The sequence below is a fragment of the Puma concolor genome, chromosome F2 (genome assembly GCF_028749965.1).
Source record: "Puma concolor isolate L17-30 chromosome F2, mPumCon1.1.hap2, whole genome shotgun sequence".
NCBI lineage: Eukaryota > Metazoa > Chordata > Mammalia > Carnivora > Felidae > Puma > Puma concolor.
The window spans coordinates 62,018,049-62,045,920 of NC_141684.1; the positions used below are offsets into that span (position 1 = coordinate 62,018,049).

At 43.0% G+C, this 27,872-nt stretch overlaps 1 long non-coding RNA gene across 1 annotated transcript in view; it reads right to left on the reverse strand.

Annotated features, from left to right (window-relative positions):
- The window catches only part of LOC147572055 (uncharacterized), a 126,893-nt gene that overhangs the window by 5,271 nt on the left and 93,750 nt on the right, over nt 1-27,872 (reverse strand). Inside the window, exon 3 of the long non-coding RNA XR_015247002.1 lies at nt 629-838. This is a non-coding gene — a long non-coding RNA (uncharacterized LOC147572055). The remainder of the gene's footprint in view (nt 1-628; nt 839-27,872) is intronic.

Sequence of the window (27,872 nt, forward strand, 5' to 3'; positions counted from 1 at the left end):
TCGGAAGGTACCTTTGTATCCTACAGCACTCAAGACTGATTTAATTTCATGTCAGTCCTGGAACTGCAACCACAATATGAACTGCAACTTTATAAATTGCTCCTTGGAGCAGCTGCCCTTACAGGTGGGGAGTCAAATGGGTGGAAATGTAGAGGAAGCCGGACGACTGAGAATCGGCACACTGAACGAGCAGATACATTTCACCAAACTCTGCGGTTCTCATCTGTCCCCCATCTCACCCCCAAAGCCCCTTCTTTCCCTTGTGTTTGTCTCCTGCTGAAAATATTCTTTTTTTTTTTTTTTCAGAGGGATGTCATATGAGATGTGAGGGAGAAAATGAATTATGCTACCATAGTACATAAGGCTTTTGGGTTTCCAAAGATTATTTCATCAAAATCCTGCTTGTAAGAAACGCAGAATAAACAGAGTAAAGCCTAATTTACATCTCCTCTCACAACAGCGTCCCTGATGAGAACATTAAAACAAACTGATGTCACTAAGAAAACAAAGCTAATACTCAGAAGCACTGACTTCTTACAGGAGCTAGAAAATGGTTTCACAGCATCAATTAAGCCATGCCTTAAAATGAACGTGCAACAGACAGTGTTACTGGAAGGAAAGCACATACCAAGTATCAGGGCAAATCTCCCAACAGTCTAGTAGTTCCGTCACAGTGGAGCACTGTCTTTGCAGGTGGTGGTAGCCAGTTCTCTTTGGTCACTTGGAATTATTCTGGTCCAAGCATTTGTGGACAGTGTGGGGACAGACTTGGTGATAGGATGGTCACAGTAGCTTGAGAGAGGTATTCCATGCCTTGAAAGCATACTTGTGGTTAAATCTAAAAAAAAAAAAAAAATCTTTTAGAAGAAATGTAACCTAAAAATAAAGTTAAAAAGCACAGGATAAGGGGTGCCTGGGTGGCTCAGTCAGTTGAGCATCCAACTTCAGCTCAGGTCATGGTCTCATGGTCCGTGGATTTGAGCCCAGTATTGGGCTTTGTGCTGACAGCTCAGAGCCTGGAGCCTGCTTGGATTAGGTGTCCCTCTCTCACTGCTTCTCCCCTATTCATTCATTCAACCATTCATTCTCTCTCTCTCTCTCCCCCCAAAATAAATAAACATAAAATTTTTTAAAAAAACACAAGATAATGGAATATATTAGCACAGGTTGCCAGCTCTAATCGTCAGGTTTGAAGTACATGCTCTTACAGCATTCACTATACCCATTATAATTCATCAGCTAACACAGATCCACAGTCACATGGTCTCCGTGTCTTACAAAGAAATGTGGTCTTTGTGCTACTCACATTTCAGATATTTTGGCAGATTTCTAGAATGAAATTAAATGCTTATGTTTGCTCTCGCCAAAACTGGTCTCTACATGGCTTTTCACTGGACATTTTAATGATTAGAAAACAAAAAGAATCACAACTATACATTTACAAATCTCCAGGCTTACCAACATCTACCACCCTTGTGAAGAGACAACACTGATCTTTAGCATAACACACACGTGCTCAGGTGCACAGACACCTCCTTAGCAGCCCAGGTACAGGTTAATCTGGCACAACTTTACACTATTCATTCGTTGTGTGCTCACTGCTTTTTTTAAAATTTTTTTTAATGTTTATCTTTGAGAGACACAGAGGTCAAGCAGGGGAGGGGCAGAGAGAGAGGGAGACACAGAATCCGAAGCAGGCTCCAGGCTCTGAGCTGTCAGCACAGAGCCCGACGCGGGGCTCGAACTCACAAACTGTGAGATCATGACTTGAGCCGAAGTTGGACGCTTAACCAACTGAGCCACCCAGGCGCCCCTCTGCTCCTCTCTTTAATAAGGGGATTTCCTTGTGGGGTACCTCTCCTCTGAAATCAAACATAGAAGAGTTACAAGAAGTGTATCTCTTGTCCCAAACCTCAAAGCAGAAATGTGGGTTTTAGTCCCGGTCTAGTGTCATCCACCTGATCTGCATTTCCAGCTCGTCACTCAGCATCCACCATCACCCGACTACACCAGAATTGAAATAGGCGGGATTCAAACGTCGTGGACATTGGGACATACTTCTCATCCCTGAGCTGTGCGTTTGCTTCAAGATTGAGAGGGAGGAGAACTAGGGAGTGTATTCCTTTACTGAAGGGATATTGTGTGTAACAGCGGTCGGAAGGAAGGATTAAAAATATGTATCTGGTTCCAAGACATTTCTAGCACTTCTGGAGGCACAGCGTTACGAATTTCTCACTTTGAAGTGGTTACTTTCAGGGTCACCTGGGGTGGCTCAGTCGGTTGAGCGTCTGACTTCAGGTCAGGTCACGATCTCCATGTTCGGTTCGTTAGTTTGAGCCCTGTGTTGGGCTCTCTGCTATCAGCACAGAGCCTGCTTAGGATCCTCTGTTCCCTCCTTTGTGCACCTCCCCTGCTCGCTCTCTTAATAAAGAAACCATTTTAAAAAGTGATTACTTTTATGTCATATTAATTTCACCTCAATAAATTATTTTTTCAAAATATATTTATCCACGGAGCAGTCACCTAAACGATCTAAGTGTCCAGCAATATCCTCCCCCACCCTCCCTCCTCCCGTCTGCTTTCTTTTGGTTGCATTTTAAGCCTCCTGGTATCGGTCACATTGACCAGGCCCGGTCCTGGCCCACTGTGAGGTGGGTGAAGTGTGGCTGATGGCCTCCTCGGCCCCTGCCGTCCCTCTCATCTGCTCCATCAGTGTCCCCAAGTCCCCATGTCTTCTTGCTACTCGGTACTTCCAAACCCAGAGAAAGGAACCGGAATGAACATATTTGGAGGTAGCAGATTGATGTTTTACTCCCAAGCGTTGGGGTTTTGTTCAGCCAATTACGCACCACATAAATATATCTTGAGCATGTCAGGTGTGCCGGGCACAGCGATGCATAGTGCAGTTGTGTCGGTGACCCAGACAGGGTTAGAAGTCACCCCGGCTCTCAGGAGGCTTGGTCTAGTGGGGAGTGTGTAGTCAGAAATCTGAATACCGCGATACGGCATGTGCTGGCAGGCATGTGCTTCACAGAGATGGTGGCATTCGAGACGGAGTCTGACTGGCAAGTTGCTCTTTCCTGGGCTAAAGGAGAGGTACAGCCAGGAAGAGAAAGTCATGGAGCTGTGAAAGGGCCAGAAATGTTCCAGGAAAGGTAAGAATTTCGTGTGCCTGAAGCAAAGGCAAGTGATCAGTGGCTGAGGAGCTCCCAGCCTAGGAGCCGCCTTCTAACAGCGTGGGAGCGAAGATGGGGTTCTCAGAGGCTCTGGGAAATGGCCAGAGGACAGAGTCTGGGAGGCGTTTGATATCTCGACTGAGTGGCAGGGGTTGTGAGTGAGAGAGAGGGCGAAGGATACACAAGTCGCCAGCCTGAGGGGCCCGAGGGCAAGTCACACCGTGGAACAAAGTCACCACTTAAAGTAATGGGAGAGGCCTGTAATGGCAGATACCAAATGCTGTGGCAACTTGACTGAGAGGCAGATGGGGGGCAGAAAATTCTCCCTCAGACCCTTTCAAAACCTCCTTTCGGGTTAATGATACCTGTGCTGATTCAAGAAGAGAGTGCAACAATAACGAAAAGGAGGCTTTGTGTCAAACTCCACAAGCGGAGTTAATTTTGAAGGAGAATTTTAACAACGGTCACACACACACTTTTCCACACTCAATTATAGAATATGCGTTTCAATCCCCAAATAAGCTTCAGTCTGTGACCCAAAGTTAGTTCATTTTCAAGTAAACTTTAAGCTATGCATTTTCTTTTTAGTCTGATGGATGATTATTTTATTTGACAAGGACCTAAGGAAAAGCATTCTGGTCAAAGTTAAGACAGCACAGAACATTCATTTAAGAAATCCTTTATAGGAGGTGCTATATTTTTTCTGGAATATTTTTATGACATCTCATGAGTCAAATACACAATAAATTACTTCTTTCAATGTGAAATTCTATCTAGATCAAGTTACGCCCATCGTGTGCCTTTGTCTACCTGTGAAAACACCCAGCCGCTTCCACAGCCAATACCTGCTACATCGCCAGCATCATAAACCTAAAAGTCACTTCTATTACCAGGCGGGAGGCAGATTTCCTATAGAGTGGTTTTCATTTGGCTTTTCTATTTTATTCTATCTTAATAACCTTTCTATTGTAAGCATCTCATTTTAAAAGCGGGGAGAAAGGTTAACAGTACTATATAAAACCATAGATGGACCAAAACTAAATGAGAGTTGATATAAACTAATTTGAACCCATTTGTTTCTGTGAACTATGCCACAAATAATCCCATTAAAAGGGTAATACAGTTTTGGGGGAAAATTCTAGTGTGAGAAAAACAAATCAGAACATTTACATACTTCGGCATTGAAAAAATCAACTTGAGAATTATAAAAATAAGCAAGTGCCTTAAACTAATGAGATAATGAAATCTTTCCTCTTGTGAAATAAATGGTAAATTTAAAGAATCGTACCGCATGTAGTAATTAATAAAATGAATGTTGCTAAGGTGGTTCCTAACTATCAACATTTAATTGTAAACTGCTAAGGTAAAGTCATTTGGACATCAGTAAGTGGATTTGAAATTTTGTCCCCAATTTCCAATTATGCACTGCCCTTACTTACACATATTCAAAGGGAAAGAATAACACTAGCAAAATTCCAACCTAACACAATGAGGAAGGATGGAAACCAAGCTTTGGGTTTTAGGAAATCAATACATCTAGGAAATCAATACATTTAGGAAATCAATACTAAAAGCTTTACTGAGTTGACCTTGTAACTGACAAAGAAGTGAGTGTAGAATGCAAATAAAATGGAAACATTTCATATACCCATCAGAAATTTTGAAATTTTACTCACAAAACTTAGGGGAAGAGTAGACAGAATAAAAGTAGAGTAAATAATTCCAGAAAAATATATTTGGAAGGGATTTGCAGCCTTCCAGAAAAAGAGCTTTCATGTGTTTTGGTAATGGTTTAGACCCCAATGGTTTAACATGTTTCCTGGATTTACTTAATAATTCCCAGTAATAGACTTTTATAAAAATGTTATTAAAGATTTTAAGGTTAACCTTGAAAATCTGTTAATGTATTAATAAAAGATAAGAACTTCTTATCCTAATTTTGTAAAGGTCATAACAAATCACTAATCAAATATTTTTAAAGCATCCCTTTTTACATAATAATTGTATAGTTTATTGTACAAAAATTGGAAGCTTCTATCAGGTGCCATTCACTGTTGGGTACCAATGATAAATAAGGTTTTATTGTTACAGTAATGTATATGTTACTTGTGTGTAGATAAACTTTAAAAATTCTGTGAACATTTATTGAGTTTTCTTGACAGGTCTACTGAGGTAGAGGGGAGAAAAAAAACTCTTTTTAAAAAGGTAGTCTCCATGCCCAATGTGGGGCTTGAACTCACAACCCTGAGAATACAGAGTCATAGGCTCGACTGAGACAGCTAGGCAGCCCAGAAAAACTTTTTTTTTTTTTTTTTTTACTGGAAAAAAGCTTCTTTTATATTCCAGACTCCCTGATAGGACTTTATATCTATTTTTGTCATTTTACCCTAAAGCTAGGAGGTAGCTGTCATTACTCCTTCAACATCACATATGTGGAGATTTTATCTTTAAAATAAGGTGTGCTAAACATTTACAGAAAAACTAATGCTATTCATTTTCAAACTCTTCCAAAAAGTTGAAGAGGAAGGAATATTTCCAAAGCCATTTTATATCTAGAAGTGTGTTTGCTAGTTCACAGGAATATTAACTCTTGCAAAAGTGAGGACATTAATTGTGGAGATTGTACTTAGTTTATGGAATCACTGGAATTCTGTAGAGCACAGAATGGTCATACAACCAAAGACAAAGAGAAAATCAAGGGACAAACTTTGCTACCTTGGTATGTATGTGAGAAAATTCTGTTATCTTCCAGAAGAGCAAGATGGTACTTACGGGGCTCAACCTCAGGAAAGGCCAGGAGGAGGTGGCTGTGAGTTAGACCATGGTCTCAAAGGCTGTCTTGTCTAAAATGGCCCAGAGGCTCAAGAGGCTGAGAGGAGGTATTGGACCGGTAGGAGATTAACGGACACGCAGGGCAACAGGGAGGGAGTTTGACACAGCAGGTGGGATATTTCTGGAATTTGTTTTTTATCTTCTCTTCTCAATTCCTGGCACCATCCGCCCAGTTCAGCTTGTCACCTATTCCCATATTAATACAATGCTTCCTCCCTGGTCATTGACCCACTCCAAACCATCTTTCACCTCTTGGCTAAACCATCTTTAGAACAGCTTTGGTCTCAGTACTTCCTTGTTGAAAACCATTCAGTGGCTTACCATTACCACCTGAATCCATTACAGATAGAATTTAGTTTGATACTCAGAAACTTCTCAAGTTCGACTTTAGCCTATCTTTCCAGGCATAGTTCTTCATTTCTCTGTTGGGTTTTTTTTTTTTTAACATTTATTTATTTTTGAGACAGAGAGAGACAGAGCATGAATGGGGGAGGGTCAGAGAGAGGGAGACACAGAATCTGAAACAGGCTCCAGGCTCTGAGCTGTCAGCACAGAGCACGACGCGGGGCTCGAACTCACGGACCGCGAGATTGTGACCTGAGCCAAAGTCGGCCGCTTAACCGACTGAGCCACCCAGGCGCCCCTCATTTCTGTTTTTAATTAATACTTAAATTTTTATTTCAAGTTTCATTTTCCATGTCTTTGAGAATGAAATAGTTCTACAAGGTTTGTCACAAAAATGGCAATCCCTGGTTCCAGGTATGTGCTTCTTTGGTGTTAGCGCATATCTCCTACACAGTGATCAGACCAATTTATATTCCCACTTATTCCCATTTCCCACCTCCTCACCAACACTTAGTATTCTCAGGATACCTGCTCAGATGGTGGGTGTGAAAATTTAGCACATTTACAAATCCTTTTTTATAATCTAATTTTTTTTTTTTAATTTACATCCAAATTAGTTAGCATATGGTGCAACAATGATTTCAGGAGTAGATTCCTTAATGCCCCTCACCCATTTAGCCCATCCCCCCCCTCCCACAACCCCTCCAGTAACCCTCTGTTCTCCATATTTAAGAGTCTCTTCTGCTTTGTCCCCCTCCCTGTTTTTATATTATTTTTCTTTCCCTTTCCTTATGTTCATCTGTTTTGTCTCTTAAAGTCCTCACATGAGTGAAGTCATATGATTTTTGTCTTTCTCTAATTTCACTTAGCATAATACCCTCCAGTTCCATCCACATAGTTGCAAATGGCAAGATTTCATTCTTTTTGATTGCCGAGTAATACTCCCATTATATATATATACCACTTCTTCTTTAATCCATTCATCCATCGAGGGACACTTGGGCCCTTTCCATACTCTGGCTATTGTTGATACTGATGCTATAAACATGGGGGTGTATGTGTCCCTTCAAAACAGCACACCTATTTCCCATGGATAAATGCCTAGTAGTGCAATTGCTGGGTAATAGGGTAGTTCCATTTTTAGTTTTTTGAGGAACCTCCATACTGTTTTCCAGAGTGGCTGCACCAGCTTGCATTGCCATCAACAATGCAAAAGGGATCCTCTTTCTCTGCATCCTCACCAACATGTGTTATTGCCTGAGGTGTTAATGTTAACCATCCTGATAGGTGTGAGGTGGTATCTCATTGTAGTTTTGATTTGTATTTCCCTGATGATGAGTGATGTTGAACATTTTTTCATGTGTAGGTTGGCCATCTGGATGTCTTCCTTGGAGAAATGTCTATTCATGTCTTTTGCCCATTTCTTCACTGGATTATTTGTTTTTTGGGTGTTGAGTTGGATAAGCTCTTTATAGGTTTTGTATACTAACCCTTTATCTGATATGTCATTTGCAAATATCTTCTCCCATTCTGTCAGTTGCCTACAAATTCTTTATTACTAGTGAAGGTGAACATATTTTGTTTATTCATCCTTAAATTCAGATCCTTTGCCCATTTTCTAATTGGGCTGTAGGGACTTTTACAATATATTAATTCTATGAATTCCTTTTTATTAAATTACATTGTATATCCTCTCCCAGTCTGTAATTTGTATGTTGGTTTATTATAGAAGACACTTTCATCAGCTTTTGAAAATGATGTAAATTTTATTCATTTTTTTTGTTTTGTTCACTTTATATTGTGTTCAAGCAATCTTTATCTTGATGTCATAAATAATTTTTTGTTTTCTTTCAGAAGTCTTAAGGTTAACTTTTCAAGTTTAGTCCCTTAAAGCAACTGGAGTTTATTTACCTAATGTTATTTTTTTCACATTATAGCCATTTGTTCCTGAATTTTTAACGAAATAGGCTGTCATTTTTTTCTGTTAATTTATAATGTAATATCCCAACTAATTGTTAAGATGACAATTTACCTCAATGGAATTTTTTACATTTTTTAAATGTTTTAATTATTTTTTGAGAGAGAGTGAGTATGAGCAGGGTAGGGGCAGAGAGGAGAGGGCAGAGGATCTAAAGTGGGCTCCCTGCTGACAGGCTGACAGCAGTAAGCCCTTCACGGGGCTCAAACGCATGAACCTTGAGATAAAGACCTCAGGCGAAGTCAGACGCTCAACCACTCAACAAAGAGCCACCAGGCACCCCATTACCTCAACCGAATTTCTAATGTTAACTCATCTTTCCATTGCTATGATAATAATTGGTCCTAACATTTTCCCAGAATATTAGTGGATTCAATATGCAATCACTTAATATATTTCTTTTATATTCAAGAGTAAAATTTCAATTACAATTTTTGTCATTGACTCATAAGTTAGTTTGAAGTGATTTTAATAGTCCAAAAGTATTTGGAGGCTATGGTTTTAAATTTTTTTTCAATGTTTATTTCTGAGAGAGAGAGAGAGAGAGAGAGAGAGAGAGAGAGAGAGAAAATGGGGGAGGGGCAGAGAGGGAGACATAGAATCTGAAGCAGGCTCCAGGCTCTGGGCTGTCAGCACAGAGGCTGATATGGGGCTGGAACCTATGAACCCCAAGAATATGACCTGAGACGAAATTGGACGCCCAACCGACTGAGCCACCCAGGCGCCTCATTTGGAGACTATGGCTATGTTTTGATTAAATATCACTAAAATTTAGTTCCTCTCTACTTATAGAATACAGTCTGTACAAAAATTCTTTGATAGGTGTTAAAATTTATGTTGAACTCTAGTATAGGAAATATTTTTGTTAATGTTCCATTGGTCCCAACAAAACATTCTACTAACAGATCTGTATGGATATGTGCATTGTACACAAATGTATACCAGTGTATATGTACATTTTAATGAGATCTCAAACTTGGGCCTCATTCCTATCCCTAGGTTCTGTAATATCAACTGCTGAAAAACAAATTCCAAAACTATACTACCTTTGTCTAATACTTAGGCCTTGACATTAAGAGTGCAATGCATTAAGAAAATGGCACAACTGGAGGAAAACACAATTACCTAAGAAAGACAAAATGACTGACACAAATACTGCACAAAATCCTGACCAGAGACCTAAGATTTGGTGTAGGTCTGTCGGAATCGACATCAGGCTTAGGGATTTTCGATGCATCTTACTCAAAAGAACCATACAACAAGCACATTCGACATGTTATTTTAACTTCATTAGTCCGAAGACAGCTGAATCATCCTAGTATATAAAAGTTTCACTTTAAATCATCTAAAAAACATTTTACCAGTAAGCTCTTTTCTTATTTCCTTTAGAAAATAAGACTTGCCTTTAGAAAATACCTTTGAGTGCTTGCTTCGGGAGCACGTATACTAGAAGATGCCATTGAATGAACTGACATTAAAAATCAGTGAAAATCAGGGGCGCCTGGGTGGCTCAGTCGGTTAAGTGTCCAACTTTGGCTCAGGTCATGATCTCATGGTTTGTGAGTTCAAGCCCCACATCAGGCTCTGAGCCGACACCTCAGAGCCTGGAGCCTGCTTCAGATTCTGCGTCTTCTCCTCTCTCTGCCCCTCCCATGCTCATGCTCTGTCTCTGTCTCTTAGTAATAAGCACTTGAAAAAATTTTTTGTGAAAATCAGACTGAACCTGCTAGCGAAGAATACAAGTGGCCAGCAAAGTAATAGTTTTCATTCATTAGAGAGTCAAAATAGCTAAGGTCATTAATATTCAGAATCACCTAATCTGTTGAGAAATGGGTGTGCTTCCACTGTTGAGAGAGAGAATACTATAAATCCTTTGCTAAAGAACATTTGCTTATTTTTAGCCATTTAGTGTCCACTTTGTTCTTTTTACCATCTATACTTTGAACTGTCTTTGGGGAGAATTCCCCATTGCCTGGAGTCTTGACAGCAGCTCCTGGGAACCGGTCTGGTGGAGTGGTCAAGGGCATGGATTTTGATATCAGACCACCCTGAACTTGATACTTGTCCCTGCCATTAACTCTACATCTTGGGAAAGTTGCATGACTTCCCTGAAACTCAGTTTCGTTAATTGTTGATATCTATGTATAGATCTGTCATATATGCGCCAGTGGGATAGCTACCTGAGTTTAGCTTCGAGTTGAACCAGGGCAAATCAAACAGAAGAAATGGGTCCAGGTGTGGAGAGCAGAAAGGAACTGATGTGTCCCGAGTTCCTATGATGTGCAGGTACTCCCAGGTAATTCACATATATGGTCTCATTTGAACACCCACACCCATTTCCTAAGATAGGAAGCGCGTTAGGATGCCCATTTGACAGATGAAGAAATAGAGCTGTTCCCTAGGTTATATATTTAAATAGCAGAACCAACATTTAAACTGAGATCTGAAACCAGAAGCCATGCTTTTATCTACCACTTAACACTGTTCCAGAGGGCTCAGGAAGCAGTGAGGGGAAGTCATGAAAGGACTAGATAACTAAGGAATGGAGACCTGTGTAGGGGACGGGAGGCTGAAGTCTAACTGATCTTTAGGACTGGATCACTGACCCAACCACCTACTTCCACAAAGGACCACAGTTCCAGACAGCAGATAGGCAGATTCCACCTTCAATGGTTGAATAGTTTCCTAGTGCTCCTGAGGACAAATATAATCAGTAAGAAAAATTGTTTTAAGAAAATAACGGGATTACCTGAAGTGGCCTCCCCTTTGTTTCTAAGAAAGAATTGGAGGGAGGGAGAGAAGAAAAAAAAAGGCAAAGAAAAAGAAAACTAATCTCCAAAAAATGGCTGGCCATTAGAAAATATCACTGGTCTCCAGGTGCCTGGGTGGCTCAGTAGGTTGAGGGTCCAACACTTGATTTCAGCTCAGGTCATGGTTTCCTGGTCCTGTGATTGAGCCCTTCATAGGGCTCCACACCGGACTAGGCGTAGATCCTGCTTTGGATTGTCCCTCTCCCCCTCTGCTGCCCCCCCCCCCCCCCGCCTGTGCACGTTCTCTCAAAAAAATAAAAACTAAAAAAAATATACATTACTCATCTCAAAAATACTTTATTGCTTACATGAAAATTACTTGAAATCAGACTCGAAACAATTTGCTGTATTTGAAAGAGGTGACATAGAAACTATTCACAGTATGAATCTATTCAATGTTTAGAGTCTCTCTCCCAGGTCAGTTTTCTATTTGAAAACAAGAAAGAAGATCCAAGGAGCAAAGACAGGGATGTCTTCAATCATTATTGAATCAGTATCACATATTCTCACAAGAAAAGAATGTATTTTTAATACCTTAAATTTTTATTCAAGGAAAATACTAGATCTATTCAGTAGGTAAACGTATTAAAGACCCACAAGTCCTAAATAGTCCACACTTTATAAGAATTCTTTTGACGTCTTCATTGTCACCTGGGCATTCCAGTGTTGAGACTACCAGTTGCTGGTAAGGTGTGAACTTGTGAAGTTCTTATGAACTTGCACTGTATGTACAAACAATGACCTGAAATATACAACTGAGAGGACTCAGCTGCAATGAAACAATTGACAGTCTGTATACCTATAATCTGTAAATAAAAGAAACAAATCTTTATAACAAAGAAAACTCAGTAACTAAAAAAAGGACTCATTCAGGGTGCCTGGGTGGCTCAGTTGGCGAAACGTCCAACTTGAGCCCAGGTCATGATCTCGGGATTTGTGAGTTCAAGTCCCGCATTGGGCTCTGCGCTGACAGCTCGGAGCCTGGAACCTGCTTCAGATTCTGTGTCTCCCTCTCTCTCTCTGCCCCTTCCTGCTCACACTCTGTATCTCTTGTCTTCAAAAATAAAAATTTAAAAATTAAAAAACAAATAAAAAGGACTCATTCCCTGGAATAAATTAGTAACATTCATAACAAAGCTGCCCACTTGGTCAGCTTGGGCTGCTGTAACAAAACATTATAAATTGGATGAGTTAAATGACAGATATTTATTTCTCACAGTTATGGAGGCTGGGAAGTCTAAGATCATGATGCTGGTCAATACAGTGCCTGGTGAGACCCTTCTTCCTGTCTTGTAGGTGGCTGCCTTCTCACAGTGTCCTCACAGGACACAGAGAGGGAGGAGGAGGGAGGAGGAGGGAGGGGGAGAGAGGGGGAGAGAGGGGGAGAGAGGGGGAGAGAGGGGGAGAGAGGGGGAGAGAGGGGGAGAGAGGGGGAGAGAGGGGGAGAGAGGGGGAGAGAGGGGGAGAGAGGGGGAGAGAGGGGGAGAGAGGGGGAGGGAGAAAGGAAGAGAGAGAGGAGGGGGAGGGAGAAAGGAAGAGAGAGAGGAGGGGGGGAGAAAGGAAGAGAGAGGGGGAGGAGGAGGGAGAGAGAGAAAGGAAGAAAGAGAGAGAGGGAGGGAGAGAAAGAGAGGAAGAAAGCGAGAGGAAGAGAGCAAGATGGGGGAGAGAGGGGGAGGGAGAAAGCGAGGGAGGGAGAGAGGGAGAAAGCGAGGGAGGGAGAGAGGGAGAAAGCGAGGGAGGGAGAGAGGGAGAAAGCGAGGGAGGGAGAGAGGGAGAAAGCGAGGGAGGGAGAGAGGGAGAAGGAGGGAGAGAGGGAGAAGGAGGGAGAGAGGGAGAAGGAGGGAGAGAGAGAGAAGGAGGGAGGGACAGAGAGAGGGAGGGAGGGACAGAGAGAGGGAGGGAGGGACAGAGAGAGGGAGGGAGGGACAGAGAGAGGGAGGGAGGGAGGGAGGGACAGAGAGACGGAAAGAGAGAGACGGAAAGAGAGAGACGGAAAGAGAGAGACGGAAAGAGAGAGACGGAAAGAGAGAGACGGAAAGAGAGAGACGGAAAGAGAGAGACGGAAAGAGAGAGACGGAAAGAGAGAGACGGAAAGAGAGAGACGGAAAGAGAGAGACGGAAAGAGAGAGACGGAAAGAGAGAGACGGAAAGAGAGAGACGGAAAGAGAGAGACGGCGCTCTGGTGTCTCTTCCCCTTCTTATGGGTTATCAATCCCATTATGAGGTTTCACACCCCCCCCGTGCCCCCATTACCTCATCTAAACCTAATTAGCTTCCAAAGGTCCTACCTCCCAATACCATTATAATAAGGGTTAGGGCTTCACCCTATGAATTTTGTGGGAACACAAACCTCAGTCCATAACGTCTGCCAGCTATTCACTCTGGAAGTCTTATCCCTTATAACACTAGCAAGATTAGATTCTGATTTCAACCAACTCCCTGAATGCCAGCTGCTACACATTTAAAGTTCTTAACCTAATATTTCTCCCTTAGCTCCTGTTTCCTGGTCTAATTTATAAACTTATTACCTATTTTTGTCTTTAAATGCTTATTTTTGAGAGCAGAGGAGCGACAGAGAGAGAGATGAAGCCCAAGCTGACGGTGCAGAGCCCGATGCAGGGCTCAAACTCAGGAATCCCAAGATCATGACCAGATCCAAACCAAGAGTCAGACGCTTAACAGACTGAGTCACCCAGGCGCCCCACAAAGCATCTTTTTTAAAACTAATAACATGTTTAACTAAACTTGGATTTCTCACCGCAAGCCTATCAAAAGGTGCACCTGTCTTAAGGTTTCAAATGCTCTCAACGAGGATTGCTCAAACTCTCCTTGATGAGGAAGCGCTCTCAATTGGTCTAACATCTCAGAGCCCACAGAGTTGGGGGAGAGGCTACAAGGTATGACAGGGCCTGGGGTCATAGGTGCAGAGCCCCAGCTGCCAACCTGAGAGCCTCTCAGGTAATGTTTGGGGATTGCCTCCTACTTGTCGGGGATCCAGCTATACAGTGAATGTTTGTGCTGCCCCCAAATTCATATGTCGAAACCCAACCCCCAGGGTGATGGTATTTGGAGGTGGGGCCTTTGGGAGGTGATTAGCCCATGAGGGTGGTGACTTTATGAATGGGATTCATGCCCTTAAAGAGACCCCCAGAGACAGCGCTCTTACCCCTTCCACCTCATGAGGTTACAGCAAGAAGGCTTGTGTCCGCAGAATCTGTGGGCATTGTGATCTTGGACTTCCTAGCCTCCAGAACAGTTAGAAATAAATATTTGCCATTTATAACCCAGCAAGTCGATTGTACTTTGTTAGAGTGGCCTGAACAGACTACGACAATTCTGCTCAACATGCTAGGTTTTTACAGAATTTTCAAGATCCTAAGTGGAAAACCCACAGTTTTTGTCCCCGGAATAACTAAGTATAGAAGGGGAATGAAAAGTGTACAGGGAAAGCTTAGAGGGGATTCATCCCTGATCTCTTCAGTAAATTTATTTTTTTTCCACTCTTTTTTTTTTATGCATTAGCACTCTTCGAGGGCACATGTGTTTCTCATGCAAAGCTTCAATTCACATGTACAAAAAGACATCCGTGTATCCAAATAAGACGAGGGCATCCACACCTCCACTATCCATGTGTACACAGGTGTCAATTTTTTTGTGTTTATTTGTTGAGAGAGAGAGAGAGAGAGGGAGGGAAGAAGCAGGGGAGGGGCAGAGAGAGAGGGAGAGAGAGAATCCCAAGCAAGCTCCATGCTATCAGCACAGAGCCTGACACCATGATCGATCTCCCGGACCAAACGGTGAGACCAGGACCTGAGCCGAAACCAAGGGTCCGACACTTAACCGACTGAGCCACCCAGGCGCCCCCACAGGTATCAACGTTTTAATGAAGAGTCACTGAAGAGCACACTTAAAACGTCACATTTCATGAAACTTTCCCCCATCCAAAGACATAAAAATGTGGCTGGATGTATTTGTAAAACTAAAACTACTCTCAGAGAGGCTTAGCTCACCACCTTCCCATGGCAACCCAAACAAGTCTGGGATTTAAAGGATATGAAACTGCAGCTATTCCTTTTAAAAATATCATTTTAATGCTCGAGGGGGCATTGGAGACCAGGACGGCCTCCTACACATTCGTTTCACAGAAGTTGCCTCCAAATTCACTTTGGTGTCAACCCCTCGTGAGCTGGGCTCCCGGCAGACCGAGTCCACAGCGCCGATGTTGGCAACGCCTCTTTCGGAAAGAGTGGGAAAAGCCGTCAGAAGTCCCACCACGGCTTATTTCATTCTCCACACTCGGTGTTCACCACCAGGAAGCAGAGAGAGAGAGAGAGAGAGAGAGAGAGAGAGAGAGAGAGAGAGAGAGAGAGAGAGAGGAAGGAGGCTTCGCCGGAGGATTTGGTTCTCCCAAGCCCTCACCCGGGCTACAGTCACATCATCCCGGTCACATCTCATTTGGAAAAAGAAAACTCTTCATGGAGACAGTGAGTTCACAATCGCCCGTGAAACAAAATCACTGTGCAGTCAACTCTGCCCATGCCCTTCCCGTGTCAGCGCGGCCGCTCGTGTATCACGAACACAATCAAATCCGTTCTCGCACCTCAGGGTGCTGCTTGGGTTTCCCTGCTAATGCGTTCCTGCAGTGCCTGCCTTTCATGTTCTGACTTTGCTCCGAATAAAAACGACTGGGTGTCCCCACTCTGTATATTCTGAAGCGAAAAAGAATCAATTAAACCAGCCATATTTCCATCAGGGGGGCTCCCGCTGTTCCCCAAACAGCTTAAGCTGTCTTCTCATAGTTTATGATGTCAGCAGGATCTCCCGACTGAAATACAGCCTGGCAATCTCACCCCACCCCTCTCTGGCCCTCTGTCTGCAGTATATATTATTCTTGTAGTTTTCAGAGACAGCTGTGTGAATTAATGAACTGACGTGAGAATCGGAGTTGGCCTGGAGCCCCATTTAAAAGTCATGTCGATGACCTCATAAAAACAGCAAAGAATGCTTACAGCTTGCTTGTAAAAGAAAGCCATTTCTTAATAACTTGGAATGCCCACATAATTCAGCACATATTTTCACCCAAAATGATTATTTCATAAGAGAATGAAAATTTCCCATGAAAAAGACATTTAGCCAACCCCGGCAACTATAAACTTTAATTGACATTTCACAGTATGTAGCAGCGTTCTCTCTCGGGAGTGTAGAATATCATTCCTGCACCTGCGCTTTACCTCCAGAGTTATAGTATTTCAACCATTAAACATTTTTCATTAAAGCACTTCATATAGAATTAGTCTAATCTGATTTTAACAAAAGTATTCTATATTTAGTTTTTCACACCGTATTAGCTCAAACCGTTAGAACTAGAGAGGCTGGGCCTTTGTTCACTGGCACAAGCAGAAGGGTGGTCTTGTGCCCACTCACTTCAAAGATGGCCCTTCCTGCGCTTGCTGTCCTTTGAAACAATCACAGCATTTCTAAACGAAGTCACTCCTGGGTAAACCGTAGGCCTCAGAGAAGCGGAGCCCCACGGTAAGCTCAACCGGGCTGCAGGGTTCTTCCTTTCCCTGTGAACAGTCGTAGCCCATCCCCCACCCCCACCCCCACCCCCACCCCCACCCCCACGCTGGCGCAACAGCTCTTAGGAAGCAGGGAAGGTGCAGGATATTTTTGCTAGGCTAGAACTGAGAAAATGTGCACAAATGTGCATCTTACGGTTTGAGTTTTATAGCTGTTATCTTGCGGGCAATCTTGGGTGAACAGCTGCAGGATTTTAGGATGCGTGACTTGAACAACAAGGAAAGGGGCCTTTCTAAATGCTTCCAGTTAGAATCAGAGAGGGCTGAGCAGCATAGGAGCTCACTTGGGCTCTCTAAGCTGACTGAGGAGTATTTAAAGAGAACCACTCTACTCCAGAGAACGTTTTCCCTGAAACGCTACACCCCATTCTCTCTCACTTAGAACACTCATTGCGCAGAACCGAGAACACCTGATGTGAATTCAATTTCATTTTGGACAATGGTTATAAGTGGGTTCCCCCCACCCCCAAATAAACAGGTCCATGAATACTTTTTGGATTCAGCTTCTCTGGGTCTAGCATGGACTTCAGAACGCTTAACATTATTTATTTTATTGATGTTTCAATTGGACAATCAACTTTGATATATGACCATTTATATATAGGACACTTAGCTGATATAGGACAGTTAACGCTGCTAAAACAGACACGGCTGTGTTTGGCTTCACCAACAAACCAAACACAAAACCCTAGTGTGGCAAACAAAGATGGGTCACAGGGACTTCTATTATAAAAGTAAACCATAAGTCATAAGAAGATCTTCACTAGGTACATTGATATATTAAATCTTCTAACACAAGTTCCGATAAAATATACGGTAGTTGACCTCATATAACATAAAGCCTCCGCTAGGCTTGCTTGGGTTTGGGAATGGTGAGGTGCCAGGCTAAAGCATACAACATCATGGCACTGACTTTAGGACTTACAAACGTGGCTAGTTCATAGGATCCCATCTAGCATTTCTGAGGCCTCTGTGTCACCTGATGGGGGGAACCCACCCGGAAGGCAAGCCACCGGGGAGAAGCCAGGCAGTGCATAGCGAATGTGCGAAGGAGGGCCCCCATCAAAGGGGGCCAAGGTCAGCAAAAAGCCACCAAAGCGGGAGGCCTCTTGCCCACACTGTACGGAATCAGTCTTACCTTACTCTGAAGAATAATCTGCGTGCTGTTGCCACCAGGATAGCTGCCTGTCATTGTCGTGAATCATCCTAACTTGTTCTGGACACTTACTCTCAGACGCTTCTCTGGCAAGTGCCGCTGGTAGAGACTGGGATGGCCCAGGGTTTCCTGGGGGGGGGGGGGGGGGGGGGCTGTGGCTGTGAAGGCACCAAGCTGGCCCCAGAGGGGCACAAGCTCAAAAAGGAAATACTAGAACTCTGACACTGGACGGGAGACAGGTGGCCAAAGCCAAAGATTCCGCGCCTGTCAGGTGGACTAATAAAGCTCTGTGTTGCAGTGAGCATTTAATGACAAAAAGCAGGTACAGCACCTGGTGTAGACTAGACGTGCCAGTAGTATTTTGTAAACTACTGTTAGCATTCATGGCTGCAGCAGCAGGAATGAGAGTTAAGTCCAAGCCGCTGGGTCAAGCCAAGGGGCTGGCTGGGCAAACGGGAAGCGGTGTGGGCAAGCTACCCTCTTAAGAGTTACAGACGTCACACGGGCCAGCGTGAAGGGCGGAGAAAGTGCTTCTTATTTTCCTAGAATTAACTACTACAGCCTCCTGATGAGGACCCAAGGGACTTCGTGCCGCCCAGTGCAGGGGTCAAGATTTCCAAGGCACCGTTTTCGGGGAACTGGAAGGACCATCTCCCTTCCCATCCCCGCCCCCCCCATACCCCACTGCGCATGCGCACACAGGATGAGGCCTCTAACTGGGGAGGGAAGCTTTATGAAGAACGCAGTGCGTGGAGCATCAATGATCTCTTCCTAAATTGACTCAGACACCTGGCCTCTCTTCATACGAGATTGAAGGATGCCTGATGAGGCTGCCTCTTGTCTGAAAGTAACTGTAAGTCCACAAAAGCAGCAAAGTCCTTAGAGGGGCTGGAGACACGTAAGTACAGGGGACGGCCATCCTGCCGTGAGCGGTCAAAGGAAGAGTCATCCGTTTTTCTCTTCTTCCTTCCCATCCCTTGTGCCTCGTTTGATAAGCTGAGGAAGCTGGTTTAGTAAGCAGTTTCAGCTGACTGGGAGTTTAAACATGAAATACTTTGAGTTTTCCAGTATCTGCTCTCAGCTGTGCTCTATCAAACTCGGCATTCGAGGCTGCTTTCACTTGTCCTCAATGATATCAGTCTGAGGACATCTTGTTGAGTCACTTCGACTTATTGAATGTTTTATTTTAGTTCTTAAAATGTACCGAAGTTCATTTTTTCTTTTACACTTGAACCTCATAGGCATTTCAAGCTTTGCTCATCCCCAAGTCAGCACAAGTGGGAGGGGCCTGGAGTGGAGGTGGGGTAGGGCTCCCTCTTCCTTCCCGCTACTCTTTTGTGGTTGAGTAGGAAGGAGGGAAAAAGAGGCCAGAGTGTGTTAACCTGCTTGAAGATCCATGATGAGGTTGCCATCTTTTCCTGTCATTTGTCATGCCTTCTCTGCAGCCCTGAGTTGGCTCGTAATTCCCTCTGTGTATCAGATGCCCACATATTGACTAGCTCAGGGCCTGTGGGACACTGCTGGTTCCTCAGCATTGCTGACTATCTAAGGCAAGTCCTAGCACCCCAGGTCCCTGAGAGAAGTGGCTCAGAGCCCATGCTGGATGAACTCGTTCTGAGTCCTCTATCTCCTTAAAACTCTACTTGCTTTGGCATGAGGGGGGGGGGGGGGAACAGTGACTGAATTTGCTGCCCTAGGCCTGGCTGGTCAATGCAGTCAAATACTGTCTACAAAGGCACTGGAGTCTCCATAAAGTGGAAAATGGAGAGCACATAAGAGTAACACCTTTAGGAATAAAAATGTAGTGACATAGTGCTGTACTAAATCGAGGTGGTCCAGAGGAATGGTCCTTGAAAAGAACCCACTAGAATTGCTGCCTGTTGTGTTGTTTCACTGTTGTAATAAAGAAAACCATAGATGGGGGAAAGAAGGGAGGAGCAGAGAGAGAAAGAAGGGAGGCAAATTGGAGCGTGGAAAACTGAAAAATAATACAGTGACTTCTTTGACGACAAAAACCCATTTTATTGATAAATTTCCTTATTCATGACTAAAAGGAAACGTGAAGGAAAAATCCCAGGAAAAGCATCGAAAGAAGTTGGGTGACCCAGAGTCCTTGCAATCTCTATGTCCGGACTAAAGATTTCAAAGTGTTTGAGACCTCATTGTCTAAGAAGACAACATAAAAAAGGAAGCCATGGGAATGAGCACTATTGGGCCTGTTGAGCAGTGAGGAGACAGCTGTCCCATCCTTGGGGCTCTCTTTCTTACTCTGCAATTACATTGGACACTACTTGTTTGAATCACATATATAGATTTTCCTTGTAATGACAGCGAATCGGATACCTATTGCTACAATAGTATTGCATTATAATCAACCACAAAATCTCAGCCGCCAGCAAAAATGTGCAGGGAGGCAGGGCTCAGCCAGGCTCAGCTCTGCTGGGCACTGCTCCAGGCATGTTTCATCCTTCTCCCGGGACCAGCAGGCTAGCTTAGGGCCAGTCTTCTCATGAACACGGCAGAGGTGCAAAAGGGCTAGCTGAAGCACAAAACTGCTTTTCGGGATTCTGCTTGTGGCATGCTTGGTAACATTCTGTTGACCAAAGCAAGTCACAAGGCTGAGGCCAAATATAAGGCGTGGTGAAAATATCCCTTTTTACTGGGGGAGCTACAGAATTCCATGGTGAAGTGTGAGACCATACAGATGAACAACTGAGGACACTAATACAATCTGACAAAAACAGGACTTGAAATTTTTAAAAAGACGAGTGAGAATAAATAAGAAATTAAAACGTATCCCCTAATCCCAACATTCACAGATAACCATGACATAATGATATCATTGTTCCACTATTTTTTCTAGGGATGTAAAAAATTCTTTTACTATTTTCAAACTTGATATCAAACTAAAATAGAGTTATGTAGGCTTAAAAAATCTCATCAAAGTATATCAGAAGCATCTTTTGATGTCACTAAATGATCTTAGACAATCCGCTTTTGCTGTCTATCTGTTAGTCCAGCATAGAGATATGCTATATTTTATTTCATCATTTTACTGTTAGTGGGCATTTAGTTTGTGGACACTTTTTTCCTCACAAGTAGAAGGGATACCCCCGATGATAAAAATGACACCTGTTTGTGCCATAGAAGCATGAAGGAGCATCCTTAATAGGCAGATTGCACAGCAGACAGGGAATGAAAATCCAAACCTGAAAAAAATTGTAATACACTCATCTGGATTTACTCTCAGGAATTCTGTTCCTTCTTCATAAGCGGCACCAGCCATCTCTTAGCTTTTAGTAAGCTCTATTTTGGATATTAAAACAAAAAACAAAAGACAAAAAATCATGGTATCACATAAGAAAAAAAAATAACACATGATATCAGTGTATACCAACTAACCCTGTAGTGTTTTGCTTTACATGCATTGCTCTCCTAAGCAATAGTAAAGTACTAATAGCCAGCAATTTAAAAAATTTATTATTTTTGAGAGAGAGAGAGAGAGAGAGAGAGAGAGAGAGAGAGAGAGAGAGAGAAAGCACATAAGCACATGAGCAGGGAAGGGGCAGGGAGGCAGGGCGGGAGAGGATCCAAAGCAGGCTCTGTGCTGACAGCAGACAGCCCAGTGATGGGCTCGAACTCATGAACCACGAGATCATGGCCTGGACCAAAGCTGGACGCTGTTACCCAGGCACCCCAAAGGCTAGCAATTTTAATGTCTTGGTGATGTTTCCAGGTGGTTTTGTAATGGCCATGCCGTCCAATCAGGGAAAATTTTATGCTATTAATAGTTGGTCACCTATTTTAAATGGTAGAGGACTTTTTCTTTATCAAAAATAGCTAAAGGCCTACTACCCCATAAGATCTTTTTATTGAGATATGATTGATATACAACATATTAGTTGCAGGTGCACATTATGATTTGATATAGGTATATATTGCGACATGATTACTACAATAAGTCTAGATAATATCCAAGATCCCTCTACTGTTCACGGAGTGTTGTCTTTCAAAATTTACATATATTCTGGGAGAAGAGTTGAGGTCAATTATAAGTCTTTTACAAATTAATATAATTATCAGGTCATTTTGAAACAGCCAATACGGAAAAGGGTAAGAAAGCATAAAAACATTAAACCCAAGAATTTACTGAAAGGAGATAAAGGTAGAGCTTGAAACTAATTACTGATTAATTACTAATTTATTTTCCTTTGATGATACCACTGACACTGGTAGAAGAGTGAACCCATGGGAGCCAGTTACTGTACCCAGTGCATTAATGGATTCTGCCTTTATGTTCCTATTATGTCCATGCAGTTACGCTTTCTGGTTACTAGATGGCGATTTTGTGCACAATAGCTCTTGGCTTTGCAACCTTTGTTCCTTCCCTCCCCAAATAGTGATTGGAAATTCAAGATACATCTCCACATTCTTACCTAATTAGCCACTCATTAATAAAACTTGTAATTTTCATAATGTCTTAGGAAAAACCTATAAATACTTATCAAATATGTCAAAACAATCAGAAAAATGTTCAAATATGCAATCTACCCAAATCATCTCTATAATAATATAATATGAAAACTCTTTCCAAATAAAAGAGTAATTTGCCATCAAGTTCTGCTTCTCTAAACCAACAGATCTGCTAAAGACAGTGCAATGTGTCTGGGAGAACAACTTAGTAAGGGTCTTGGTTGAAGTTAACCAATGTATCAAAAGTATACTTCTTTATATTTAAATAAACAATTATAGGTAGCAACCACACAACATAACTTTTTAACTGAAAATCTAGTTGATTTGCTCTTCCTTTTTGCCCTCAAGTTTTTGAGTCCAATTAGTTGAAGAAATTTGGGGCTAGTGTTAAATATCCCTTAAGTGAAGATTTTGCTGCTCTCACAAGTTCTACCTCACCTGCTCCCCTCCTCCCACCCCTTTTCAAGACGGCCAACATACAGAGCTTTAATTGGAAACTGAGACAGCTGTTAGGGAGTCAGGTAGAAAGGAAGCACAGCCGCTCCCTAGTAGCGTTGATCCTCAACTGTAACACATTATCATCAGTATTCACGTGGCTTTCTTCACACGGAAGCTTTCCAAGAATATGTAAACTAGATGATGTCGGTAACAAAAATGATACTCCAAACATCTTATATCTCTATAAAGTTTTCAATCATTCACTAGTTAATAAGACACCTCCTTCAGTAAAAAGAGAACCCGGATAGTGACTCAAATTACCAAAACTCCACAAGACATCCACAGGGACAGGGCTAGCTCTGCGGATCTCCAAAAAATTTTGGCTTTTGTCCTTTTCCTTTGTGGAAAAAAAAAAAAAATCTGTGATTCTCTGTGGTATCTGTTAAGGTTATCCTCAAATTGTTAAAATTTTCAGTTGATTCCAGTCACATATTGTCAATACATCAGTTAATTCAAGGTGGTTCTTTACTCTGAGACCTAACAGGAAAAATGATGAAACACCAACCAGAAGAAATTCTCTCTCAGGAAATAGAAGAGTTTGGTGAATGGAAATCGAGAGCAATAATCAATAATATGATACAGTTGGTTGGATTTAGCACAAAGAAACTGCTAGATGAAGGAATTCTTAATTATTTAAAAAGTTTTATTGTGTAAGAATAGCTGATGGGTCAGAATGTGAAGACAGTGGATAAGGTATGAACACCACTCTTACCTCCAGACATCAGGTCACAAAGCAAAGTTCCACTTGCCTTGCTGCCAAACAACCATGATATTCACTCCCTCCTTCCTCAACAAAGAGTGTAGTGAAATCAGTGGTCACCTCCCTAATGGTGATCTCGCCAATAAGGGGTAAGTAAGAAAATTTTAGTAAGGAAATTTACCGCCCATTTTTGTTCATAAAGAATAAAGCGTACGAAACAGAAAATATCCAGGCGAAATAAAGGGTGCAGGCATTGCTTCGGCTTCCTGCATAAAGCCCAGATCCCTGAGCCTTCCGCAGTCTGACCTCAACCCATATGTCCTGCATTTTCTCCTATCACACAGTTCTCCACGTGCTTTAGAGAAGTAGCTGAAGCCTTCTCTGCGCTCAGACCTACCCTGTGCCTGGGTGGCCCTGTGCCTTTGTTCCTCCCTTCAGTCTCCCCGGGGTGCCCATTTCCCACCAGTTTTCCATGTCCAAACATATCCGTTCTTCAAAATCCAACTCAAATTCCACTTCCCCATAAAGGACTTTCTGATTCCCCAATGGGATGATCTCTCTCAAGTATAAATCTCTATGGCAATGTATATGTCCATAAACAAATAACTGTGGCTGTCTGACTATAAAACTAGCTGTCTCTATCTTCGGTACTGGGTATTTGTGTGTCTTATTGGATTTCTGGGGATTTTTCTCTACTGGAATCTCTTCGTTGGCAAAGGAGGTGTCCATGTCCTAATAACTTTGCATTTATTCAACAAACGTATGCTCGGCCACTATTGGCTGAATGAAAGGAAGCAAATGCTTACTGCTGCTTTCAGCATGTTCGTCAGTAGGCCATAAGTCATATATATTCAATCATACAGCTAAGTGCCTCAGCTAGAGAAAAAAGAAAATGCTGCTGGTCCCTTATTCCCGTACAGTGGTTCTAATATCCGTCCAGCTTTTCACTGGACAGTGAGGACTCATCCTATGGATTGGGAGCTGAGGTAGATTAGTAAAAGCCATTTAATGTTTCTTCTGCTCCCGGGATTCTATGATCCTGTGAAGTTTTAAGAGGTTCTGATAGCAGGACCTTCATTAATACTCTTGAATGAATGGAGTTGGCAGACAGTATCGGCAAATATGTTTGCATCCTACATAATGTGTCAGTGTAGAGTAGACCTAACCATCTACGGGCGTGTGACACCGTGGCCTCTTGTTTCTCTGTATTTGCACATTCTGTGCCCTGTGTTTAGGATGCCTCCCCCACACCACCTTTGCCTGCTAATTCCTTCCCGTGCTTCGAAATTCAACTGAGGTACAATCCTCTCTGGGAAGCCCACTGTCTCTCTCCTTCTAAGATGACGTAGACGTTCAAGACAAAATGTGCATTTTCTAATAATTAATTGCCAAGATTACTAGTCAACATCTCCTTCCCTTGTGTCCATACATTAGCGTTAAGAACGTACAACCTTTTCTGCTCCTAACAGGTAGCAGATCAGGCATGAATGCTCTGGAATATGCCCATGGTTGGTGTTCACTGAGAACACTGGGATCTGAGGCAAACTGTGTACTTTTGGCCACATTAAAGAAGGGTAAATGCACTCCGCTTTTTCCAGAGAATGAAGCTTCACGTTCTTATCTGTTACATGACTGCCCTCTGTTCTACCCTCTCTCTCTCTTTTCTCACATATGCAAGAACGAGTTTTAAGCATGCAACTCAAAAACTTCTTTTCTCAGTGGGGTTACAGTTACTATTGAAACATCTGTGCCCCGTTTCACACAATCTCCATGAACAAAAGACACAAAGAGCTCACTTGGGCTAAAATGATTTCACAGATTATGAACTTCACTGTGTCTTACTCATGAAAGAGTTTCCTCCTACAGATGTGAACCGCGAGAACCGTCATAACTGATCCAGGCCTCCACAGACAAGCGCATTTCACACATAATCAAGAAAAATTATCATTCGAAATATGGGAATAGGAGTACAATCTTGATCCTCTGTGAAGGTAATCGAGCATACTGCTCCATAAGGACTGCATTTCCAAAGCCTACAGTGAGGGGTTCTGACCGTGAGGGGGAAAAGGAAGAAGGAAGAAAGGTTTGGTTAATAATCACATGGAGGGAAATTTACATGTTGAGTAAGTAAATAAGCTTCCCTTTTTCTTATCTACTACTACTCACAAAAAGAAACTTCGGTGACTATCTACTCTGTGCCAGACTCTGTTCTAGGCTCAGCTGATTCAGAGATAAGGGGCTGGGAGCAGGAAAAGGAGGAGTTCACGGTCTGGGAGAGGAGACAAATAACCAGATCATTAACTCTGTGTGATAAATGCCGGGATGCTGCCACAGGGCACTTGCTATGAAACCATCCGGGAAAGGCTCCTAAATGAGACATGAGAGACAGAGGCCCAGGACAGGACTGGGGGAGAACACGCTCCTTACTGTGCAAGGTGGCTCTCAAGGGACAACAGGCTGCCCCATAAATTCGATCTGTCCTCAGTAGCAGGCCCACGCATGCACAGCTCTGGGAGAGACCCAGCACCTAAGAGGGCACGGAAGTAGTGCCCACCACTGTCCACCGGTCCCCCGGGAGGTGTATCTTCTTGGTAGGGAGCACACCAGTGTGTAAAATGCTATCCTGGTGACAGCTGCCACCAATGCACACTCTGGTGCAGAGCAGTCTTCACCTGGGAACAGACGCTGCTTTGCAGTTGGCGGGCGGGTCAGCTCAGGCTTTAGGTTCCTTCGTGATTCCTTAAAGCTCACAGGCAGCTGTCACATTCACGCTGGGTGTAAGCTTCCAAGGTACAACCATACTTGGGTGCTGACTGACCCTAAGGTTTATGAGGCTTCCTTCCTTCCTTCCTTCCTCCCTCCCTCCCTCCCTCCCTCCCTCCCTCCCTCCCGCTAGTCTGCAGAGACAAGAGGCTCCTAAACATAGAGATGCCCTTCCCGACTAGCCCCTGCTTATCCTTGCAGCGTCACCTCCTCCTGCTCCCTGCAGCTCCCAACCCCCTGCCCAAATGCTCACTGTGTCCTAGAACCCGCACTGCTTTCCTTGACGCCACACTTGCACGTCACGTTCCCTAGGACTGTAATGACCTTTCTCGCTTTCCTTTTGCAACTGTAGAAAACCCACACATGCTTCAAAGTCCAGCTGACTCATCTGAGTCATCCTCAAGCAGAAAGGGTCACTTCTGTGTGTACTCGTAACTCTGAATACGTCCTTTGCCAAACTGCTCGATATTGCTAGCTTTACAAGCTGAATCCCACTCCATGATCAAATTTCCTCTCTGCCCGAAACCCAGTATCCTCTCCTATTCCCATATCCCAGTGAGCACCTCCACCTGCCCTGGGCAGATATTCAGGATTCCCCTCTACCCGATCCCCTATGCATTATCTAAGCTAATTAATTGTATCTCCTGAGTATCTCTGTATTTGCCGTATCACTGGCATGGATTATTATTTCTGTCCGATCACGTTGCTTTCGCTTTTTCACTAAGCTCTTTACCTCCGGTTTCTGATCCCTCATGCTTTTGAGGCACTACAGCCAAGTGGTTAAACATATGGAGTCTCCTGCCTGCTGACCTTGGTTCCAATTTCAGCTTTGTTACTTATTGTTTCTGTGGCTTGGTAAAAGAAGAAATGCTAGCACTCACCTGCTAGGTTGCTGTGAAAAATGTGAAGTATGGTAAGAGATGTAAGGTGCCTAGAAGAGACTGTGGCGGGAATAAGGATTCCCTAAATGTCAATAGTTGTTATTATTCTTTCAGCATCTACACCACCTCTCGAATTGTTTCCAGGTCTTCTTTTTGGATGTCTGATAACTTCCCTCTTCTGGAAAGAATGCTTCTGGGACCTTCCATGGGTCTTTGAAATTTGTGGGGTTTGTGAGACCCCCCCCCACGATCTACTCCCATATCCCCTTCTAGCCTTTTCTCTTCTACAGACAAGAGGGGTGCTTCAGACAAGAGGCTCCCACCCTTCCATGGACTCTCTTTAGCCTTCTTTTCTGCTGAGTTATTTCACTATAGGACATTTCCCCTTCACCCACCTGGCCATTTCCAACTTATTCTTCAGACTCAATCCACAGGCCAAGTTCACTATCTGAGAAGCCCAAGAGAACAAATAAACAAACAGAACTATTTTCAAACGTGGTGATAGATGTTTTTGATTTGCATCTACAATGATACAGCATTATACATAGGTTGTATTATATGATAGTTATTTGGGACTTTTCTCTTCTCCACTGTTGTCAACAGCTCTTCTGAACTGACCACCAAATAACTCTATGACCTTTGCATTCCCCAACTAAAGATGACTTTTGGCTTTGAGTGTTT